Genomic DNA, 21,678 nt, shown 5'->3' on the forward strand with positions numbered 1-21,678 from the left:
ACTGATATCGTAGAATATTTGAAAATAGACAAAAGTAGAAGCCAAAAGCACTCAATCCTGTCCCTCTCCCTCTCTCCCCTCTCTTTCTCTCTGAGTGGTAGAGTGGATTCTCCAATTAACTCAAGGGTGAAAAACTAAAGATAAAGGCAATCGAAGAACATTCAAAATATTGTAATGAAAATATTACACATTTAGAAATGCAGAACATAGCTAAAGCTATAATAAAAGGAAAATTCATGGTCTTAATCATTTCCATTACTAAATATGAAAGAATAAGAACAAATGCATTAACATTTATAAACTTATAAAATTAGTAAAGATAAATATAGGGAAAGTAACTATAATTACTCCTGGATTTACAAACTTAACTGTTTTACTTTATGTATTTACTTATATTTTCATTTTTAAATATGTAAGAAAACAGGAATCATAAATATAGAAATAAGGTTATAAAAAGTATATAGCCGGGCTTCCCTGGTGGCGCAGTGGTTGAGAGTCCGCCTGCCGATGCAGGGGACACAAGTTCGTGCCCTGATCTGGGAAGATCCCACATGCCGTGGAGCAGCTGGGCCGGTGAGCCATGGCCGCTGAGCCTGCGCGTCCGGAGCCGGTGCTGCACAACGGGAGAGGCCACAACAGTGAGAGGCCCACGTACCGCAAAAAAAAAAAAGTATATAGCCAAGGAAGAGAAGATACTAAATTACGAGATAATTGTTGCAATCCATAATAAACAACTAAAGCTAATAAGGAGTCAGAATATTCTACAATCATCCTGACTTAAAAAGTATGCCATCCATTTAATATCCATTCCCAAATATTTATGAACTCCTAACAAATATTGGAACACCTGTCTTTACATGTTTGTGCTGTTCTGTACATACATATATACACACACACACACACACACACACATCAATCCAGCATCAAGCTTAACGGTGAAAGATTATTACCATTTCTATTGATGTCAGCAACAAAATAATAACACTGGTTATCGTCCTATTGACACTATGTTCACAGAGTGCTAACTAATGAACAATAACATTGTCCAACTGAAATGCACGTGAGAATCAAATGAAAATCAAATAGAAAAAAAAAAGATTTCATTACAGTACCTGGTTACAGTATATATGTATATGTATGTACGTGTATATATATATATCTTCATTTTTAAGATAAAGAAGTCAATCTGTAAAGGCTACATACTACATAATTCCAGCTATACGACATTTTGGAAAAGGCAAAACTATGGAGACAGAAAAAAGATTGGCTAGACTGGGTGCACTAGGTGGAGCATGGAGGATTTTTAGGGCAGTGAAACTATTCCGTATGACGCTATAATGGTGAACATAAGTCACACGTTTGTCAAAACACATAGAATGTACAACACCAAGAGTGAATTCTAAAGTAAATTATGGACTTGTCAGTGTGGATCCAACAGTTATACTACTCTGGTGTGGGATGTTGATAATGGGGGAGGCTATGTGTGTGTGGTGGGAGGAGGGGGGACGGGGGAACTCTCTGTGCTTTCTCCACAATTTTGCTGTGAACCTAACTGCTCTTAAAAGAGTGGGGCTTCCCTGGTGGCGCAGTGGTTGAGAGTCCGCCTGCTGATGCAGGGGACACGAGTTCGTGCCCCGATCTGGGAAGATCCCACATGCCGCAGAGCGGCTGGGCCCATGAGCCATGGCCGCTGAGCCTGTGCATCCGGAGCCTGTGCTCCGCAACGGGAGAGGCCACAACAGTGAGAGGCCCACGCACCGCCAAAAAAAAAAAAAAAAGTAAAGAGTGGTTTTAAATTTTAAAATATATTTTATAAATTTCAAATAAAAAAATAAAATTTTTAATTTAAAAAACCCTAAATATGTTTATATCAGTAAGAAAATTATTTAACAAAAGGATTATTTAACAACTTCGAAAAATAAAAACGTTGAATCTCTTACGTCATACTTCAGATCACAATATATTCCAAATGGCTTAAATTTTAAATGTAAAATGAAAACCATAAAAAGCAGTAGAAAATATTTTAGGTAAATATTTAATTATCTTGGGATGTGGAATAATGTACTAATCATGGCAACAAAATCAGTATCCATGAAGAAAAAAAACTAGAGAAAAAATCTATGACAAAGTGTTAATATTTTTAATATATGAAGTTATTGCAAATCAATGAGATAAATTAAAACATTATCAGAAAAATGGATAGAGAACATGCATTGGCAATTCACAAAGGAAGAAACATAATGAACAATACATTGGTGATGGCAGTTTAGGTTGGTTTAACCTTTCTGGAAGAGTTTAATTTGATTAGGCAATTCTACTTCTAAGAATGTGTCCTAAGGAAATAATCAGGTGTGTAAAGATGTATGTATCTTTGTGATAAAATAAAAACAATCCAATAGGGGGAATTCCCTGGTGGCCTAGTGGTTAGGATTCCAGGCTTTCACTCCCACGGCCCAGGGTTCAATCCCTGGTCAGGCAACTGAGATCCCACAAGCCCTCAGTGCAGCCAGAAGACAAAAAAAAAAAAAAAAACCCAAAACAAAACACAAAAACAATTCTAGGTCCCTAAAATTGGTGAAATAAATTATGGTACAAATATCAACAATTTAGGTGGTGAAACCTGAGATGATTTTTCCCCCCAAATTCTAAATATTCATTCTTTTTTTTATACTGGGTATATATTAATTAAAGAAGGAGACATAATAAAGCAATTTCCATTTTGAAAATATTTTTTTTCTTTTGAGATAAAGCATATGATTCAACTTTTAAATCTGCTTTTAAAGGCATATAAACTTTATGGATAAATATGAATAAAACATGCTAAAATATTCTATTTTATGTCTATTTAAAGCAGAGAATCAAAGAAGAGGATTGTGAGAGGAGAAAGAAAGGTAGACACACACATTCTCTATTACATGCACACACCTAACGGAACACAAAGTCACTGGACCAACACAAGGGAAATCTGAAACACTATCCATGTTCTCATACATACATTTTTTAAATGAGAGCATAAGGAAGAAAGATATGGGTTTTCTAAACCATCAAGTAACGTCCAAGTCTTGTGGCCTTTAAAATTACATTAAAAAGGCAATGCAATTAAAGTATTTCTACAATTCAAATGATATGTGGGGAAATCACTTTTTTTTTACATTACTGATTATATTATTATTATTTTTAACATCTTTATTGGAGTATAATTGCTTTACAATGCTGTGTTAGTTTCTGCTGTATAATAAAGTGAATCAGCTATATGTATACATGTTTCCCCATATCCCCTCCCTCTTGCTTCTCCCTCCCACCCTCCCTATCCTGCCCCTCTAGGTGGTCACAAAGCACTGAGCTGATCTCCCTGTGCTACGCGGCTGCTTCCCACTAGGGGAAATCACTTCTTACTGGACAAATTACATAAAATGACTCCAAAGGCATGATTTGACTCCAGAGGGAGAAATAGTTCCTCAGTATACTTTAAACATTTATATTTCTGGTCTAAGTAAAAGTCTTGTATACCAACGGTATACAAAAAGCCTCTAGCTTTTTGAACCAGTCTAAATTTTCTTCAGTGATTTAAGAATTATTGTTCCACTTATTTGTTACTATTCATATGGAAGTTTCCCTGAAAGTCAGCTTAAATTAGCCATTTTCTAATATAACACTAATCTCTGTTAAATTATAATGTAATAATGTATTTATCTGAGAAATGTAATTTGAGTTGATGTATTCTCTAATTGGGACATATGCCCCTAGATTTAATAATTATATATTCTTCCAAATTTCGCTTTAATTTTGTACTTGGTATGAATAATTTTGTACTTGGTATGAAATTTATATTCTAAGAACATGGAAAGCTATTTTTTCCTATTTTAGGTTTTGTTGGTTTGGGGCATTATGCATTGACTTGTTCTCAGAACTTCCAAAAATTGCTAATCATAAAGAGATTAGGGAATACTTCCTTCTCCTGAAGGACTAAACTACCTCTTATATCTTTCCCCAAGCAATCCTTTTCGTTGGACATATGCTAATTTTATAATTAATAAAACATTAACAGCCTTTCAAAAAATTATCAATGAGTAAACAGCAGCACATCAAAAATATTATTTGAGGTTGGAGTCCTATAAAAAGATCACCTACCTCCTTCCTAGCTTTCTCTATCATAATGTACGGGGAAAAAATACCAATAAAAATAGCAGGCTCTTACCACGTGATAGGCCTGGATACCAAGCACTTTCCATGCATTCTCAGGAACTCTCTTGTTATTCATAGTGCACAGATGAGGAAAGTAGGGCTTAGGAAGTTTATTAAACAGAGTCCTCATGCTGGTTTTCAAATCTATGTGAGATCAAAGCCCATGCAACAAATTCTTTCATTGCTGTTTACCCTTAACTTACTAATAAATCAAAATGAATAACCTAAGCAACAAATCAAGTTTTTTGTGTTTTTTTTTGGTACGTGGGCCTCTCACTATTGTGGCCTCTCCTGTTGCAGAGCACAGGCTCCGGACGCGCAGGCTCAGCGGCCATGGCTCATGGGCCTAGCTGCTCTGCGGCGTGTGGGATCTTCCCGGACCGGGGCACGAACTCGTGTCCCCTGCATCGGCAGGCGGACTCTCAACCACTGCGCCACCAGGGAAGCCCTCAAGTTTTTTACGGTATTATTGATGGCATACAATACGCATTTATAGAGGTTCTTAGCTTGGGTTCATGACAGGTTTAGCGTATTCTTTAAACCCCGGACACAATATGAAAAGTGTTGGCTATACATACATTTTATATTCCTAGGGAGATATTCAATAGCTTTCAGTAGGTTATCAAATGGCTAAAACGTACATCCTTAGGAGTTCATATTTCTAAAAGGACTGATATTAGCACAGGTTTAAAAAAAATACCCATGGGCACAAAAGCTGTACAACATATTTAATATAATGAGATCACAGGACATTTGATTTTGATGGTAGCACGTGCCATGGACATTCCTGACAAGGCCATTTCGATACCATCATTTGATAATTTTACCAGTGCTAATTTTCTAAGAATTGTCAGCCACTCTTTCCTTCATCATTTGGTTTCTGGCCCTTGCTAACCTGTTTTGAAAGGACGCTTGGTAATGTCATAATTTATATTTTAACAGAAAAAACAGCATTAGGAAATAAGGTTCCCATGACTGCTAATAGGTACTGATTGCCAGCAGAGTGAGGACTTTTTGGCAATAACAGGAAACATCAAAGATTTTTGATCTGCTTTGTGACCTTGAATAATGATTCATAAATCCATGCTGAGTGTGTGTAAACTCTTACTGAGGCACCAAGTGAGGTAACAACAATGTCCCATTCTCTAGCGGAATTTCCTGTCAAAACAACAGTTTCTGTACTGAGTTGAGGTGTGCTGAAGAGTTGGCTAAGGCAGATGAAATGGCTTAGGTTAAAAATGTTCATGAATTAATGCTGGTGCATTGCTACTGGGAATGTAACACGGTGTAACTGCTTTTGAAAATGGTATGGTGGTTCCCCAGAAAATTAAAAATAGAAATTCAGCAATTCCAATTCTGGGTGTATACCAAAAGAATTGAAAGCAGCAACTTGAATAGATATATGTATACACATATTCATAGCATAATTATTCATAATAGCTAGAAGGTAAAAGCAATTCAAGTATCCATCAATAAATGGATAAACAAAATATGGTATATTCATACAGGCATAACTCAGAGATATTGCAGGTTCAGTTCTAGACCACCGCAATAAAGCAAATATTGCGATATAGCAAGTCACATGAATTTTTGGTTTCCCAGTGCACATAAAAGTTATGTTTACATTATACTGTAGTCTATTAAGTGTGCAATAGCACTATGTCTAAAAAAAAGTGCAGGGGCTTCCCTGGTGGCGCAGTGGTTGAGAGTCCACCTGCCGATGCAGGGGACACAAGTTCGTGCCCCGGTCCGGGAAGATCCCACATGCCACAGCGCGGCTGGGCCCGTGAGCCATGGCCGCTGAGCCTGCGCATCCAGAGCCTGTGCTCCACAACAGGAGAGGCCAAAACAGTGAGAGGCCCGCGTACCGCAAAAAAAAAAAAAAAAGTGCATACCTTAATTTAAAAATACAAAACAAAAAACAATTAGAATAGTAACATTAAAGATCACTGATCACAGACCACCATAACAAATCTAATAATAATGAAAAAGTCTGAAGTATTGTGGGAATTACCAAAATGTGACACAGAGACATGAAGTGAGCAAATGCTGTTGGAAAAACGGCACCAATAGCCTTGCTCGATGCAGGACTGCCACAAACCTTCCATTTGTAAAAAGCACAGTATCTGTGAAGCACAATAAAAAGCCAAGTGCAATAAAATGAGGTGTGCCTGTAGAATGAAATATTATTCAGCCTTCAAAAGGATGGAAATTCTGACACATGCTACAACATGGGTGAAACCTGAAGACATTATGCTAAGTGATATAAACCAGACACAAAAGGACAAACATTGTATGATTCTACTTGGTAGAGTACTATATGAAGTAGTTAGGGTAGTCAAGTTTATAGAGAGACAGAAAGTACAAGAGTGGTCGCCAGGGTCTATGAGAAGGGGGAAATGGAGTTAGTATTTAATAGGTACAGAGTTTCAGTTTGGAAGATGAAAAAGTTCTCGAGATAGAAAAAGGTTGTCTAAATCCCTTTGGGCTACTATAACAAAATACTGGGTGGCTTAAGAACAAAAGCATTTATTTCTCACAGATCTGAAGGCTGGGAAGTCCAGGATCATGGCACTGGAAGATTTGCTGTCTGGTTAAGGACCCACTTCCTAGTTCATGGATGGCTGTCTTCTCACTGTGTCCTCAGATGGCAGAAGGAGGAAAGGGATCTCTGTGGGGTCTCTTTTATAAGGGCACTAATTCCCTTCAGGACTTAATCAACTCTCAAAGGTCCCACCTCCTGATACCATCACCTTAGGGGTTAGGATTTCAACATGAATTTTAGGGAGGACACAAACATCCAGACTACAGCGGTGGTGATGGCTACAGAACAATGCGAATGCATTTAATGTCACTGAAATGCACACTTAAAAATGGTTACAACGGTAAATATTATGTATATTTTACAATAAAAAATGTTCTGTCATTAATTATAATGACTTTCATAATATGCAGGCATTAATTATATTATTCTGTGCTCAGGTTTCATCTTCTTTATAAATTTTTTCCTAACCTATTAGAGAAAATTGCCATTTCAACCTGTATTACATCTATACTTATGCATACATATTGAACATACACTGCACTGAGTTTATCTGTAGTGATCTTATATGATCTTTGAGGGTGGGGACTATGTCACATTCAACATTACAGTCTAATGTCATGGGCCACAAAAATCACTCAGATTGTTTACTGGGGTTATCATTTTATAGTTAAGACTTAAGGCCTCCATTCTATACATTAAGTACAGTTGACTGTGCACACAGTCTGCCTGTAGATAACCATCCTCATGTCAGTTAACTGATTTTATTATATTTGCACAAAGATAATCCAAAATAACACAAGTGATGTGCAGATTGGAGTTCCCTATCTGTTCAGTAGTCAACTAGAGAGAAAGACTGTACAAAGTTCAACATTCCCAAGAGAAAACCTCCTGGTTGTCCTAAAAAAGGACCCATCAGGCTGCTAATGGTGCTCTAGAGGCCTGGAGCATTATTAGGTCCTATTCTCCCAGGTGCTAAGTTGTACATTAGGAATAGGAAGAGAGGCAGCAGTGTAATTCTTTCAAAACACTGCTGATAGACTTAATTGATATTTATAAGACAGTCCATCCAAAAACAACAGAATACACTTTCTTCTCAAGTGCTCATAGAACATTCTCCAGGATAGATCATATCTTGGGTCACAAATCAAGGCTTGGTAAATTTAAGAAAATTGAAATCGTATCAAGTATCTTTTCTGACCACAACGCTATGAGACTAGATATGAATTACACGAAAAACACTGTAAAAAATACAAACGCATGGAGGCTAAACAATACGCCACTAAATAATCAATAGATCACTGAAGAAATCCAAAAGGAAATAAAAAAATACCTAGAAAGAAATTACAATGAAAACACGATGGCTCAAAACCTATGGGATACAACAAAAGCAGTTCTAAGAGGGAAGTTTATAGCAATATAATCCTACCCCAAGAAACAAGAAAAATCTCAAATAAACAACCTAACCTTATACCTAAAGCAATGAGAGAAAGAAGAACAAAAAAAAAAAACCCAGAGTTAGCAGAAGGAAAGAAATCATAAAGATCAGAGCAGAAATAAATGAAATAGAAACAAAGAAAACAATAGCAAAGATCAATAAAACTAAAAGCTGGTTCTTTGAGAAGATAAACAAAATTGATAAACCATTAGCCAGACTCATCAAGAAAAAAAGGGAGAAGACTCAAATCAACAGAATTAGAAATGAAAAAGGAGAAGTTACAACAGACACCACAGAAATACAAAGCATCCTAAGAGACTACTACAAGCAACTCTATGCCAATAAAATGGACAACCTGGGAGAAATGGACAAATTCTTAGAAAGGTATAACCTTCCAAGACTGAACCAAGAAGAAATAGAAAATATGAACAGACCAATCACAAGTAATGAAATTGAAACTGTGATTAAAAATCTCCCAACAAACAAAAGTCCAGGACCAGATGGCTTCAGGGGTGAATTCTATCTAACATTTAGAGAAGAGCTAACATCCATCCTTCTCAAACTCTTCCAAAAATTGCAGAGGAAGGAACACTCCCAAACTCATTCTATGAGGCCACCATCACCCTGATAGCGAAACAAGACAAAGATAGTACAAAAAAAGAAAATTACAGACCAATATCACTGATGAATATAGATGCAAAAATCCTCAACAAAATACTAGCAAACAGAATCCAACAACACATTAAAAAGATCATACACCATGATCAAGTGGGATTTATCCCAGGGATGCAAGGATTCTTCAATATACGCAAATCAATCAATGTGATACACCATATTAACAAACTGAAGAATAAAAACCATATGATCATTTCAATAGATGCAGAAAAAGCGTTTGACAAAATTCAACATCCATTTATGCTAAGAACTCTTCAAAAAGTGGGCAAAGAGGGAACCTACCTCAACATAATAAAGGCCGTATACGACAAACGCACAGCAAACATAATTCTCAATGGTGAAAAACTGAAAGCATTTCCTCTAAGATCAGGAACAAGACAAGGATGTCCACTCTCTCCACTATTACTCAACAGAGTTTTGGAAGTCCTGGTGGCAGCATCAGAGAAGAAAAAGAAAAAAAAGGAATACAAATTGGAAAAGAAGAAGTAAAGCTGTCACTGTTTGCAGATGACATGATACTACACATAGAGAATCCTAAAGATGCCACCAGAAAACTACTAGAGCTAATCAATGAATCTGGTAAAGTAGCAGGATACAAAATTAATGCACAGAAATCTCTTGCATTCCTATATACTAATGATGAAAATCTGAAAGACAACTTAAGGAAACACTTAATTTCCATTTACCATTGCAACAAAAAGAATAAAGTACCTAGGAATAAACCTACCTAGGGAGACAAAAGACCTGTATGCAGAAAACTATAAGACACTGATGAAAGAAATTAAAGATGATACAAACAGATGGAGAGATATACTATGTTCTTGGATTAGAAGAATCAATATTGTGAAAATGACTATACTACCCAAGCAATCTACAGATTCAATGCAATCCCTATCAAATTACCAATAGCATTTTTTACAGAACTAGAACAAAAAATCTTAAAATTTGTATGGAGACACAAAAGACCCCAAATAGCCAAAGCAGCCCTGAGGGAAAAAAACAGCTGGAGGGCTTCCCTGGTGGCGCAGTGGTTGAGAGTCTGCCTGCCGATGCAGGGGACATGGGTTTGTGTCCCAGTCCAGGAAGATCCCACATGCCGCGGAGCGGCTAGGCCCGTGAGCTGTGGCCACTGAGCCTGCGCGTCCAGAGCCTGTGCTCCGCTAAGGGAGAGGCTACAACAGTGAGAGGCCCGCGTACCGCAAAAAAAAAAAAAAAACAGAGCTGGAGGAATCAGACTCCCTGACTTCAGACTATACTACCAAGCTACAGTACTCAAGACAATATGGTCCTGGGACAAAAACAGAAATATAGATCAATGGAACAGGAGAGAAAGCCCAGCAATAAGCCCACACACCTATGGTCAACTAACCTATGACAAAGGAGGTAAGGATACACAATAGAGAAAAGACAGCCTCTTCAATAAGTGGTGCTGCGAAAACTGGACAGCTATATGTTAAAGAATGAAATTAGAACACTCCCTTAACACCACACACAAAAATAAACTCAAAATGGATTAGAGACCTAAATGTAAGACTGGACACTATAAAACTCTTAGAGGAAAACATAGGAAGAGCACTCTTTGACATAAATCACAGAAAGATCTTTTTTGACCCACCTCCTAGAGTAATGGAAATAAAAACAAAAATAAACAAATGGGACCTAATGAAACTTCAAAGCTTTTGCAAAGCAAAGGAAACTACACACAAGACAAAAAGATAACCCTCAGAATGGGAGAAAATTTGCAAATGAATCATTGGACAAAGGATTAATCTCCAAAATATATAAACGGTTCATGCAGCTCAATATCAAAGAAACAAACAACCCAATCCAAAAATGGGCAGAAGACCTAAATAGACATTTCTCCAAAGAAGACATACAGATGGTCAAGAAGCACATGAAAAGCTGCTCAACATCACTAATTATTAGAGAAATGCAAATCAAAACTACAATGAGGTATCACCTCACACCAGTTAGAATGGGCATCATCAGAAAATCTACAAACAACAAATGATGGAGGGGATGTGGAGAAAAGGGAACCCTCTTGCACTGTTGGTGGGAATGTAAATTGATACAGCCACTATGGAGAACAGTATGGAGGTTCCTTAAAAACCTAAAAATAGAATTACCATACGACCCAGCAATCCCATTACTGGGAATACACCCAGAAAAACCATAATTCAAAAAGACACATGCACCCCAATATTCACTGCAGTGCTATTTACAATAGCCAGGTCATGGAAGCAACCTAAATGCACATCGACAGACGAATGGATGGATAAAGAAGATGTGGTACATATACACAACGGAATAATACTCAGCCATAAAAAGCAACAAAACTGGGTCATTTGTAGAGACGTGGATGGATCTAGAGTCTGTCATACAGAGTGAAGTAAGTCAGAAAGAGAAAAACAAATATCGTATATTAATGCATATATGTGGAACCTAGAAAAATGGTATAGATGAACTGGTTTGCAGGGCAGAAACAGACACAGATGTAGAGAACAAACGTTGGACACTAAGGGGGGAAAGTGGCGGCAGGGTGGAGGTGGTGGTGTGATGAACTGGAGGATTGTGATTGATATGTGTATACTGATGTGTATAAAATTGATGACTAATAAGAACCTGCTGTATAAAAAAATAAAATTTAAAAATTAAAAAAAAATACTTGAGATACTGATATAAAGTGAAGGAATAGGAGTCCTGATGGTTTGAGGTCCAGATAATGTCAAACTCATGCTACATTATAATTAACAAAGAAATGGATGACAAAAGGCCTGACCTCGAGCATTCCTTTTTTATCAGATCATGCGATCTCTTATCTCAGGGTCTTTTCTTCCTCTGCACAGAGAAGATACTTTTGTGCCCAACCTACCTCATGGGATTTTATGAGAATCAGGAAAGAATTACTTTAAAATACACACACACATCTTGGAGTAAAGCTGGCAGATTGAATACAGGATCTATTTCACTCCAAAATGCCACTGAAAACAACAGTGACTTTATTTTTTCTTTAAGTAAAACTCCACAAGAGTGGTGAGAACAGGGGACAGTAGCAACAGAATTTGGGGACTGGAAAACAGATAAAAGTGGAAAAATGGTATCTGGGTCATTAGTGAATCTAGTCAAAAAGACGATGAGTGGAAGCTTAAGAAATATAAAGGAAGGTCTAAAATGTCACTTGATATTGAATTGTGATGAATAAAAGCTACTGTCCCCCAAATTCCAAGCTTGGGAAATGCCAGCACTGTCTACTACAGAGGTTTTGAAAGGTGGGATTAGGAACAACGTGTCACCTGGAAACTTATTCCAAATGCAAAGTCATTTTTTTTTTTTAATTGAAGTACAGCTGATTTACAATATTGTGTTAGTTTCAGGTGTACGGCATAGTGATTCAGTAGTTTTGCAGATTGTATTCCATTATAGGTTATTACAATATAATGGATATAATTCTCTGTTCTATGCAGTAAATCCTTGTTGCTTATCTGTTTTATATATAGTAGTTTGTATCAGTTAATCCCATACCTCTTATTTGATCCTCTCCCTCTTCCCTCTCCCCTCTGGTAACCCAAGTTTACTTTCCATATCTGTGAGTCTGCTTCTGTTTTGTATGTACATTCATTTGTATTATTTTTTAGATGTCACATAGAAGTGATATCATACAGTATTTGTCTTTCCGCATGACATTTCACTAAGCGTAATATTCTCTAGGTCTATCCATGTTGCTGCAAATGGCAACATTTCATTTTTTTTATGGCTGAGTACTACTCCAGTGTGTGTGTGTGTGTGTGTGTGTGTGTGTGTGTGTGTGTGTATTTTATATATATATATATAATACACACACCACATCTTCTTAATCCAGTTGTCTGTTGATGGGCATCTGGGTTGCTTCTATGTCTTGGCTATTATAAACAGTGCTGCTATGAACACTGGGGTGCATGCTTTGAATTAGTGGGGTTTTTTTTTCCAGATATATACCTAGGAGTAGAATTTCCAAATGCAAATTTTTGAGCTCATCCATACCAGCAAATCAAACACTCTAAGGCCCAACACTCTGTGTTTTAACAAGCCTGTTAACTATGTAGCAGGTGTCGATGATTGCCAAAGGGGCCCTGCTCTTCACAGGGAATAATTACAATATATAGTATTAGACACAGATTCACTCCCAAGTAATAGGCCTAAAGCCTCAAAAATAAAAGGATTTTTAAGACTTTTCCTGAGAAATTAAAAAAATAGTAAGAAGAATTTCAAGTGATAACTAAAGCATTTATCTTTTAATGTTTATAGAAATGAATTTTATATTACAAAATTATTTCTAAAAACTTCAGAAAGCTCATGGAAAACTTTTACTAAAAAAACAGTACCTCCATTTATGAATTAAAAAAAATAAAGCAGAAAGCTCTACCATGAACCAACAGGACTTTGCTGTCTACTAATCCTTGGGATTGCAAAATTTCTTGGATCCCAGATTCAGAAACAGAAGGAGATAACCCAGTCACTGCTTTTGTCTAGACCAGAAGTCAGCAAACTTTTTACATAAAGGGCCTGGCAGAAACCTTCCTAGGCTTTGTGAGCCATACCATCTCACTGCAGCTACTCAACACTACCGTTCTATAGTAGTTTCCCCTTATCCGTGGTTTTGATTTCCAAGGTTTCAGTTACCCACATCAACCATGGTCTGAAAAATATTAAATGGAAAATTCCAGAAATAAACAATTCATACATCTTGAATTGCATGCCATTCTGAGTACTGTGACGAAATTTTCTGCCATCCTGCTGTGTCCTGCCCAGGTCGTGAATCATGTCTTTGTCCAGCATATCTCACCCGTTAGTCACGTAATAGTAGTCTGGGTTATCAGATCATCTGCTGCAATATCACAGTGCTTGTGTTCAAGTAACCTTTACTTTACTTAATAATGGCCCCAAAACACAAGAGTAGTGATGCTGGCAATTCAGATCTGTGAAAGAGAAGCCATAAAGTCTTTCCTTTAAGTGAAAAGGTGAAAGTTCTCAACTCAATAAGGAAAGAAAAAATCATATCCTGAGGATGATGTAGACATCATCCTACAATAAGAATGAATCTATCTGTGCAATTGTAAAGAAGGAAAAAGAAATTTTGCTATCACTCCTCAAACTGCAAGTTAGGGCCACAGTGCATAATAAGTGCTTACTTAAGATGGAAAAGGCATTAAATTTGTCTGAATAAGATATTTTGAGAGAGAAAGACCCCATTCACAGAACTTTTATTACAGTATATTGTTATAACTGTTCTATTTTATTATTAGTTATTGTTAATCTCTTACTAGTTTATAAGTTAAACTTTATCATAGGTATGTATGTATAGGAAAAACACAGCATATAGTGGGTTCGGTCCTATCCGCAGTTTCAGGCATCCACTGAGAGTCTTGGAACGTATCCCCCACGGATAAAGGGGAACTACTGTAGTGGAAAAGGAGCCATAGACAATATGCACATGAATAAGCATAGCTATGTTCCAATAAAACTTTATTTACAAAGCAAGACTGCAAGCTTGTAGTCTATCATTTGCTGACTCCTAAACTAGATAATGAAAGATTAGGAAGCATTCTTGGAACCAGATACTGGAGGGTACTTTCAAAGATTATAGATTACCAAAGAGCTTCCCATGGCAGGTCTGTTAATCTGTGCTACAGTTGGCAAAGCATTTACAAAGGAGAGTCTGAATTTACTGGCTCCTTGCCAACTTCAGGTTTCTCTATTTCTTCTAATGTGTGAAAGAAGGTACTTTATGCTTAGAAATACATGAATTGAAAAATACTAATAAAACAAAGGGTAGAGAAGGTTGTTCTGATCAGAGAAAACTTTTATTTATGATGCCAGTTTTATTAAACGCCACATGTGAAAAAGATTTGCTAATTTCCACTTGAAGGATAACATCCTAAGTAGTCCAAGAATATTTTAAGAAAATGAATAAACTTTTTTAACAAAAGGAAAAATGTAAACTAACTCTATTTGTAAGGTTTATTAAGTTTATAAAATTTAAGAAGATGAAAAGAAGCACGAAAAGGGGCAAAATTTATTTAGTCCAAAAATGAGTGATGAGACAAAAGTCTATATAGGAGCATCCAAGTAACGAATTCTCAACACCCACCATTCTCCCTGCAGACCCCTCCTACGTAGTCTGGATTCCTCATCTTTGTCACACTGTATTTGATTTAGTATAAATTTTGGTATTTCTTCACCAGTTTTTCCTTTTAAATGTTTTATTCTAGAATAATTTTAGGTTTTTAGAGAAGTTACAAATCTACTACAGAGAGTTCCCGTATACCCCTCACCCAGAACTTCCTTCAGTTTCCAGAAGCGGACAAAACAAGAGATTTTAAACTTAAAGTTCAACAATTTATAATGCCAGTTGAAAAAAAAATTAGATATTTGAAAATAAATTCAAATGCCAAACATGTATTTATTGTTTATGTTTTTTGGGGTTTTTTTGCGGTACGCAGGCCTTTCACTGTTGTGGCCTCTCCCGTTGCGGAGCACAGGCTCCAGACGCGCAGGCTCAGCGGCCATGGCTCACGGTCCCAGCCACTCCACGGCATGTGGGATCTTCCCAGACCGGGGCACGAGCCCGTGTCCCCTGCATCGGCAGGCGGACTCTCAACCACTGTGCCACCAGGGAAGCCCAATTGTTTAAATAAACTGTACAGTACTTTCAAGTTTAGTTTTCTAAACACGAAAATTCAGTCAGCAAACCACCCTTCAGTTCTCAGCTTCTGTCGCCTCAAAATAGGCACATGCCCTGCCACTTTTCTGCACAATATTCTTTTCATTTCCTTCACAGCACTTATTTCACTCAATAGTTACATTATTTGTTTATCGGCTTATTGTCTATCCCTAGAGACATCATCTGTTTCCTGCTCTCCTTGTTATAATCTCTGCACTCAGAATAGTGCCTGGTACACACTGAGTAGAGACATTCAATACACTTTACTGGATGAATCAATGAGCAAACACCTTAGATATGACAGGGGTGATATAAAGCACATGATAAAAGACATCTATTTAAACTGTCATTGTTTCTGAAATTTCAAACATTTAACACCAGCCATACACAGCTGAAGTTTTGGGGAACCTATGTGTTAGTCTACCATCTTTGTAATCACTTCTTACTGAGACAAAGTCTAGAATTGTTACTCCTAATAAACCCTTGCACTCTGAAAGCCAAATCTTTCAAAGTAGATCTGTATTGTTCATTTACTGCACTCAGTACTTCCTGGCATTATTCATTTGATGTGAAAAGTCAACAAAGAAACATTTTTTTTTAAATAAAATTTTTATTTATTTTTGGCTGCACTGGGTCTTCGTTGCTGCACACGGGTTTTCTCTAGTTGTGGCAACAGGGGACTACCCTTTGTTGCGGTGTGTGGGCTTCTCTTTGCGGTGCCTTCTCTTGTTGTGGAGCACAGGCTCTAGGTGCACGGGCTTCAGTAGTTGTGGCAAGTGGGCTCAGTAGTTGTGACTCACAGGCTTTAGAGCACAGGATCAGTAGCTGTGGCGCACAGGCTTAGTTGCTCTGTGGCATGTGGGATCTTCCCAGACCAGGGCTCGAACCCGTGTCCCCTGCATTGGTAGGCAGATTCTTACCACTGCATTACCAGAGAAGTCCAAAGAAACATTTAAATCACCCTTAAAGTTAGACTAATTAAAGTTTAATTAATCATCTTTCTGTACCTAAAAATATATTTGGAAAAGACAAAAATACTGGATTCCAACCTTATGGAGGCTTGGAAATGAGACATTTTGAGAAGACAGGTGAAAAGCATAAAAGACTAAAGCGGGAGAGATGCAGCTCTCCTTCTTCCCTCCCACTGCCTACCCCTCAGCTTCAAGTTCAAGGAATCACCTGGTTGTAGGAAAAAGAAAGGAAGGATAGAAGGAAGGAAGGAAGGAAGGAAGGAAGGAAGGGAGGGAGGGAGGGAGGGAGGGAGGGAGGGAAGGAGGGAGGGACAGATGGATGGAGGGAAAAGTACCTATTCCTATATTCTCTATGAACACTTACATTTTTCCCAAGGTCAAATATTACAAAATATATCCAAAAATCAAAGCACTTGATTCCTTGACTCACCAAGGGAAAAGAAATCATTCCAAGGTAAGCATCCATAAAATATCCATTTATCAGATAAAAAGAAGCAAGAAGGACAAAACCGCTGGGGCACTTTCAGGCTCTGTGTTTCATTTAGAGCATTTATCTTTCTTCTATTTCTGGACCTGCACTGTGATGAAGGGTGGACACTAATAAATGCATTCAGTGCAGCACAAATTGATTCACCATCCAAACAGTACAATAATCCCACTGTCACTTCTGGAACATCTCCTGCTTATGATGTAATGAATTGCAAATAACTCAAATTATTTGGTGAACTAAAGATTTAATAGAAATATATCAACACTAAATACTAAAAATGGAGGTGAGGGAAATTCATTTTTGACCACATACATAAAATTTGAAAGACCAAAAATAATGACAGTAATAAAAGTCTACATTTTTTCTCTATATAAAAATAGAACAATTAGTAGTAGTAATGCTGAGATTATTCATTTGAAGAGAAACGAGATACAAATATAAAATCAAATAATAGTAAAACTCCATAAAGTTAACTTTGAAAATTCAATGTGAACTCATAATTTTTTATTTTAAATATATAATTATTTCCAACTCTGTTCCCTGAAAAAGTCTGGAAACCCTGATAACCGATAAGAATGAGCACCCATGGGCTTCCCTGGTGGCGCAGTGGTTGGGATTCCGCCTGCCGATGCAGGGGACGCGGGTTCGTGCCCCAGTCCGGGAGGATTCCGCGTGCTGCGGAACGGCTAGGCCCGTGAGCCATGGCCGCTGAGCCTGCGCGTCCGGAGCCTGTGCTCCCCAACGGGAGAGGCCACAGCAGTGGGAGGCCCGCGTACCATAAAAAAAAAAAAAAAAAAGAATGAGCACCCTTAATGCCCAGACTGTAGCTTCTAAATTCCATTTTCTACTAAAAGGAACCAGAGCTCCTTGTAATAACTGATTCTTAGACTGGACTGTGAAATGAACAAGAGGAGCTTAAAGTATCCTGTTGAACTAAAAAGCAGTGTCAAAAAAACTAATGGGACGTGGATGCTTCTGGGATGTTCTGTATCTTGATCTGGGTGCTGATTATATGGGAATGTTCAGTTTGTGAAAATTCATTGTGATTCACTTCTGATAGGTTCTCTTTTCTGTATGTATATACAGGAACCAATCTCAAGGGGCTCCCAAGGAACAAAGGTTTTATTTGAGCATCCAGAAAAAAAGTCACTGCAACTAATCAAATCATAAAGATCTTTAAAATCCATGAATTTACAATGATCCTCAAGAAATAAAGGAACTGTCCCCCTAAAAGAACAAAGAAATATATTCGATCACCTTTTGAAGAAAGAGGTCAAGTAAAATGGTCTCAGCACTGCCAGTTCTCATTGGATATTCTCTCCGTTTCTACTACTGAGGGAGAAGTCTCATGATCTTCATAAGAGGTAAAAGGGAGCAAACGTCAGCTTTCATGCCATGCCAGGGTTGAACACTCTTTCTCTTCTTCCAGTTTTTGCCGATGTCATATTTGCTGACTGGCTAGCTGATTTACTGGGTTTACCTTTTTCACCACATTTCAACCCGTTTTATATGTCAATAATGGCCCTCATTGGTTTCATTTTTTCAGTCCTAGTTGTCCTTTCCTCAGGAAGTTAAGGGAAGTGGAATGTGGAGCCAATAACAGGAATGCCAAGGAAAAAAGAGATAAAGGGCTTCCTGGAAGCATTTCTGAGTATACATGCATGCATACACACTAATTCCTATGACAAAACAGGAATGAAAATAAACACATTTTCTTAAGGAAATGAGGTGCCAATCACCTGCTTTTTCCTTTTCAGAAGAGTTTAATTTCTTTCTCATACAGTCAAGTCACAACTCCTCGAATGTGTGGAGACAAATTTCTAGTTACTTCATTTCCATGAACGTAAACCTGATAGTCAAAGGGACTCATGTACATTTCATCTTTTATTTATTTTTTTGGTACGCGGGCCTCTCACTGTTGTGGCCTCTCCCGTTGCGGAGCACAGGCTCCAGACGCGCAGGCTCAGCGGCCATGGCTCACAGGCCCAGCTGCTCCGCGGCATGTGGGATCTTCCCAGACCGGGGCACGAACCCCCGCGTCCCCTGCATTGGAAGGTGGACTCTCAACCACTGCGCCACCAGGGAAGCCCTGTACATTTCACCTTTACGTGTGGTCAAGTATCAAGAGATCCTAGGCAATACTGACCTAAGAGATCCCATGAGACAGAGCAAAAGTAAGGCAGCCAGAGGACAGTAAACTACCAGAAGTCAACATCCAATCCTGTTGGGCTTCTTTCTTGTTTGCTTCAACATTAAAAATGAATATCCTGAGGCCTAAAATCTGCTTGAGTAACAGGCACTATCCGTTTGAAAAATGGGTTGTTGGGATAAGAACCACTGTTTTGGGATCAAGTCAGCTTCTCCCCATTTGTAAACTATGATCAAATAATTAATGGCTGAGTTTAGCTGATGAAGACAGAGAAGTGCTATGCCCATAGGGCCCTATGATTTTAAATGCTTTCATGGTTAAGGCTCTTTATTATTATATAAAAGTTTGGTTCGATATCAAATTAAAAGGAACATTACTGCAAGTAGTTCAGTCCCCAACAATATATAGTGATCAAAGATGGGGCAAGAGAAGTTTTTTTTTTGTTTTCTTTTGGTGTACGTGGGCCTCTCACTGTTGTGGCCTCTCCCTTCTCCCGTTGCGGAGCACAGGCTCCGGACGCGAGGCTCAGCAGCTATGGCTCACGGGCCCAGCCGCTCTGGGGCATGTGGGATCTTCCTGGACTGGGGCACGAACCCGCGTCCCCTGCATCGGCAGGCGGACCCCCCAACCACTGTGCCACCAGGGAAGCCGGAAAGAGAAGTTTTGTGATTAACTACAACCCACTGTGCTTGAAGGTATATCTGATTCTGATGGTGAGATTTCTCAGTGTCAAAAGTGCTGCGCATGTAGCACACAGCTCACTTAATCACTCTGGTGTCCAGAATGAATAAGGGGATAAAAGATGGACTTTAAATGCCTATAGGTGTCATTCAAAAAGAAGCCAACCCAATGAATCACTTTACCTCCCTGGGACCAAAACAGTCAGATCAGGCAGTGGAACCCTTAGGTTGTGACATATTAAACTCTGAGATGACGACCTCAGGTCTGGAAAAAATGATTCAGACCGTATCACTCCGCCAATCAGATTTCCAAACTAAGAACCATGGGCCACCTGGTTTTGGAAAAGTTTTCCTTCTTCACAGGCAAGCCTGGCAGGTGTTAGTTTAACCTCAGAAAGCCACCATTCTCACAGTGCACACATTTTATATAAAATAATAAAATGCCGAAAGAGAATAAAGACTAAGAGACTGTTATGTGTAAACTACAGGGGACTGACTTCATGTAAGGAGAGACAAAATTGATGCTTAAAGCATGAATCTTGGCCTCAAAAGCCTACAGATGCCAGGTAGGTAACACAAATCTGTATAGCTGGTTGGGTTAAAGACTTAGGGAATGGTAACGACTAGCAAACTTCAGGCCTTGAAATAGTAACAAGACCAGATTTTTAATCTTCCAAGAGAAGCCAGGTATCTGTTTTGCTGGGGTTTTTTTTTCTTTTTTTTATGTGAAGTTTCCTTTTTGAGATGTTGGCAATTAACTCAATATTAAAAAAGAAAACTTTTACATATTAAAAAAATTACAGTCTAAAATCTTGCCTGTAGGCCACCAGTCTGCAAGCTGTGCTTTAAAATTTAACTTTAAGGGACTTCCCTGGTGGCCCAGTGGTAAAGAAATTTGCCTTCTAATGCAGGGGACGCAGGTTCGATCCCTGGTCGGGGAACTAAGATCCCACATGCCGTGGGGCAACCAAGCCTGCGCGCCACAACTACTGAGCTCACGCGCCTCAACGAGAGAGCCTGCGTGCCACAAACTACAGAGCCCACACACCCTGGAGCCCATGCGCCCAACTAGAGAAGAGAAAACCTGCACGCCACAACTAGAGAGAAGCCCAGGAGCTGCAACGAAAGATCCCACATGCTGCAACGAGGATCCCGCATGCCACAGTTAAGACCCGATGCAGCCAAAAAAATGAACTAAATAAATAAATAAATTTTAACTTTAAATGATGCAGTAATAAGCAGAAATCTTCTGACATAACAGTGATTACACTAAATTAGTGAGCCATGGTTTCCGTCCTACCAAGAGGGAGCAGTCCATGCAAGAAAAAGGTCGAAGTGGTATCAGAACACCTGTGAGTATTTTCCAAATTACAGATGTCTGAACTATCACCACCACCACCACCACTGCTGCCCTTGTGCTCCAGAGAAAATAAGGGTTTGAGTAGAGGACACACGTTGCAAAAGATCCCCAAGAGCTCTGATGGCACATCCTCCCACTCTGGGGGTCACTGACCTCAGAAGGTAGAAAGCTTCATATAACTGGGAGGGATGTGTCCAAACGGTGAAGACCAAACTCTCTGGGCCTAAGATGTCAAACAGCATATCTGAAGTGGTTCTGAAAATAATAACTGCAAATATCAAAGATGACAAGGACCCCACAGTGAGCAATGCTGTTATCATATTTATTTCAGCCTCATGTGCAAAAATATCACAATCAATCGTCTACCTGTTTACTATGAAAGACTATAAAAACTGTATGCATTTTAAGAGTGTGTGTGTCATGCATATATAATGGAAGCGAGGATAACCTTCCAGCCATTTCCAGGCACAGGTTTATTATTCCAGAAG

At 38.4% G+C, this 21,678-nt stretch overlaps 1 protein-coding gene across 5 annotated transcripts in view; it reads right to left on the reverse strand.

Annotated features, from left to right (window-relative positions):
- The window catches only part of OSBPL6 (oxysterol binding protein like 6), a 206,828-nt gene that overhangs the window by 96,074 nt on the left and 89,076 nt on the right, over positions 1 to 21,678 (reverse strand). For 3 of the 5 annotated variants that reach the window (XM_089916625.1, XM_089916626.1, XM_089916622.1), the window contains exon 3: positions 21,344 to 21,458. The exons of 1 other annotated variant lie outside the window; for it this stretch is intronic. The gene's annotated coding sequence lies outside the window, so the exon portion shown is untranslated. The remainder of the gene's footprint in view (positions 1 to 21,343; positions 21,459 to 21,678) is intronic. One more of the 5 variants, XM_089916623.1, reaches the window with a different exon arrangement.

Source organism: Delphinapterus leucas, chromosome 8 (assembly GCF_059928025.1).
Source record: "Delphinapterus leucas isolate spDelLeu-1000000601 "Yukka" chromosome 8, BTC_Dleu_Yukka2, whole genome shotgun sequence".
Taxonomy (NCBI): domain Eukaryota; kingdom Metazoa; phylum Chordata; class Mammalia; order Artiodactyla; family Monodontidae; genus Delphinapterus; species Delphinapterus leucas.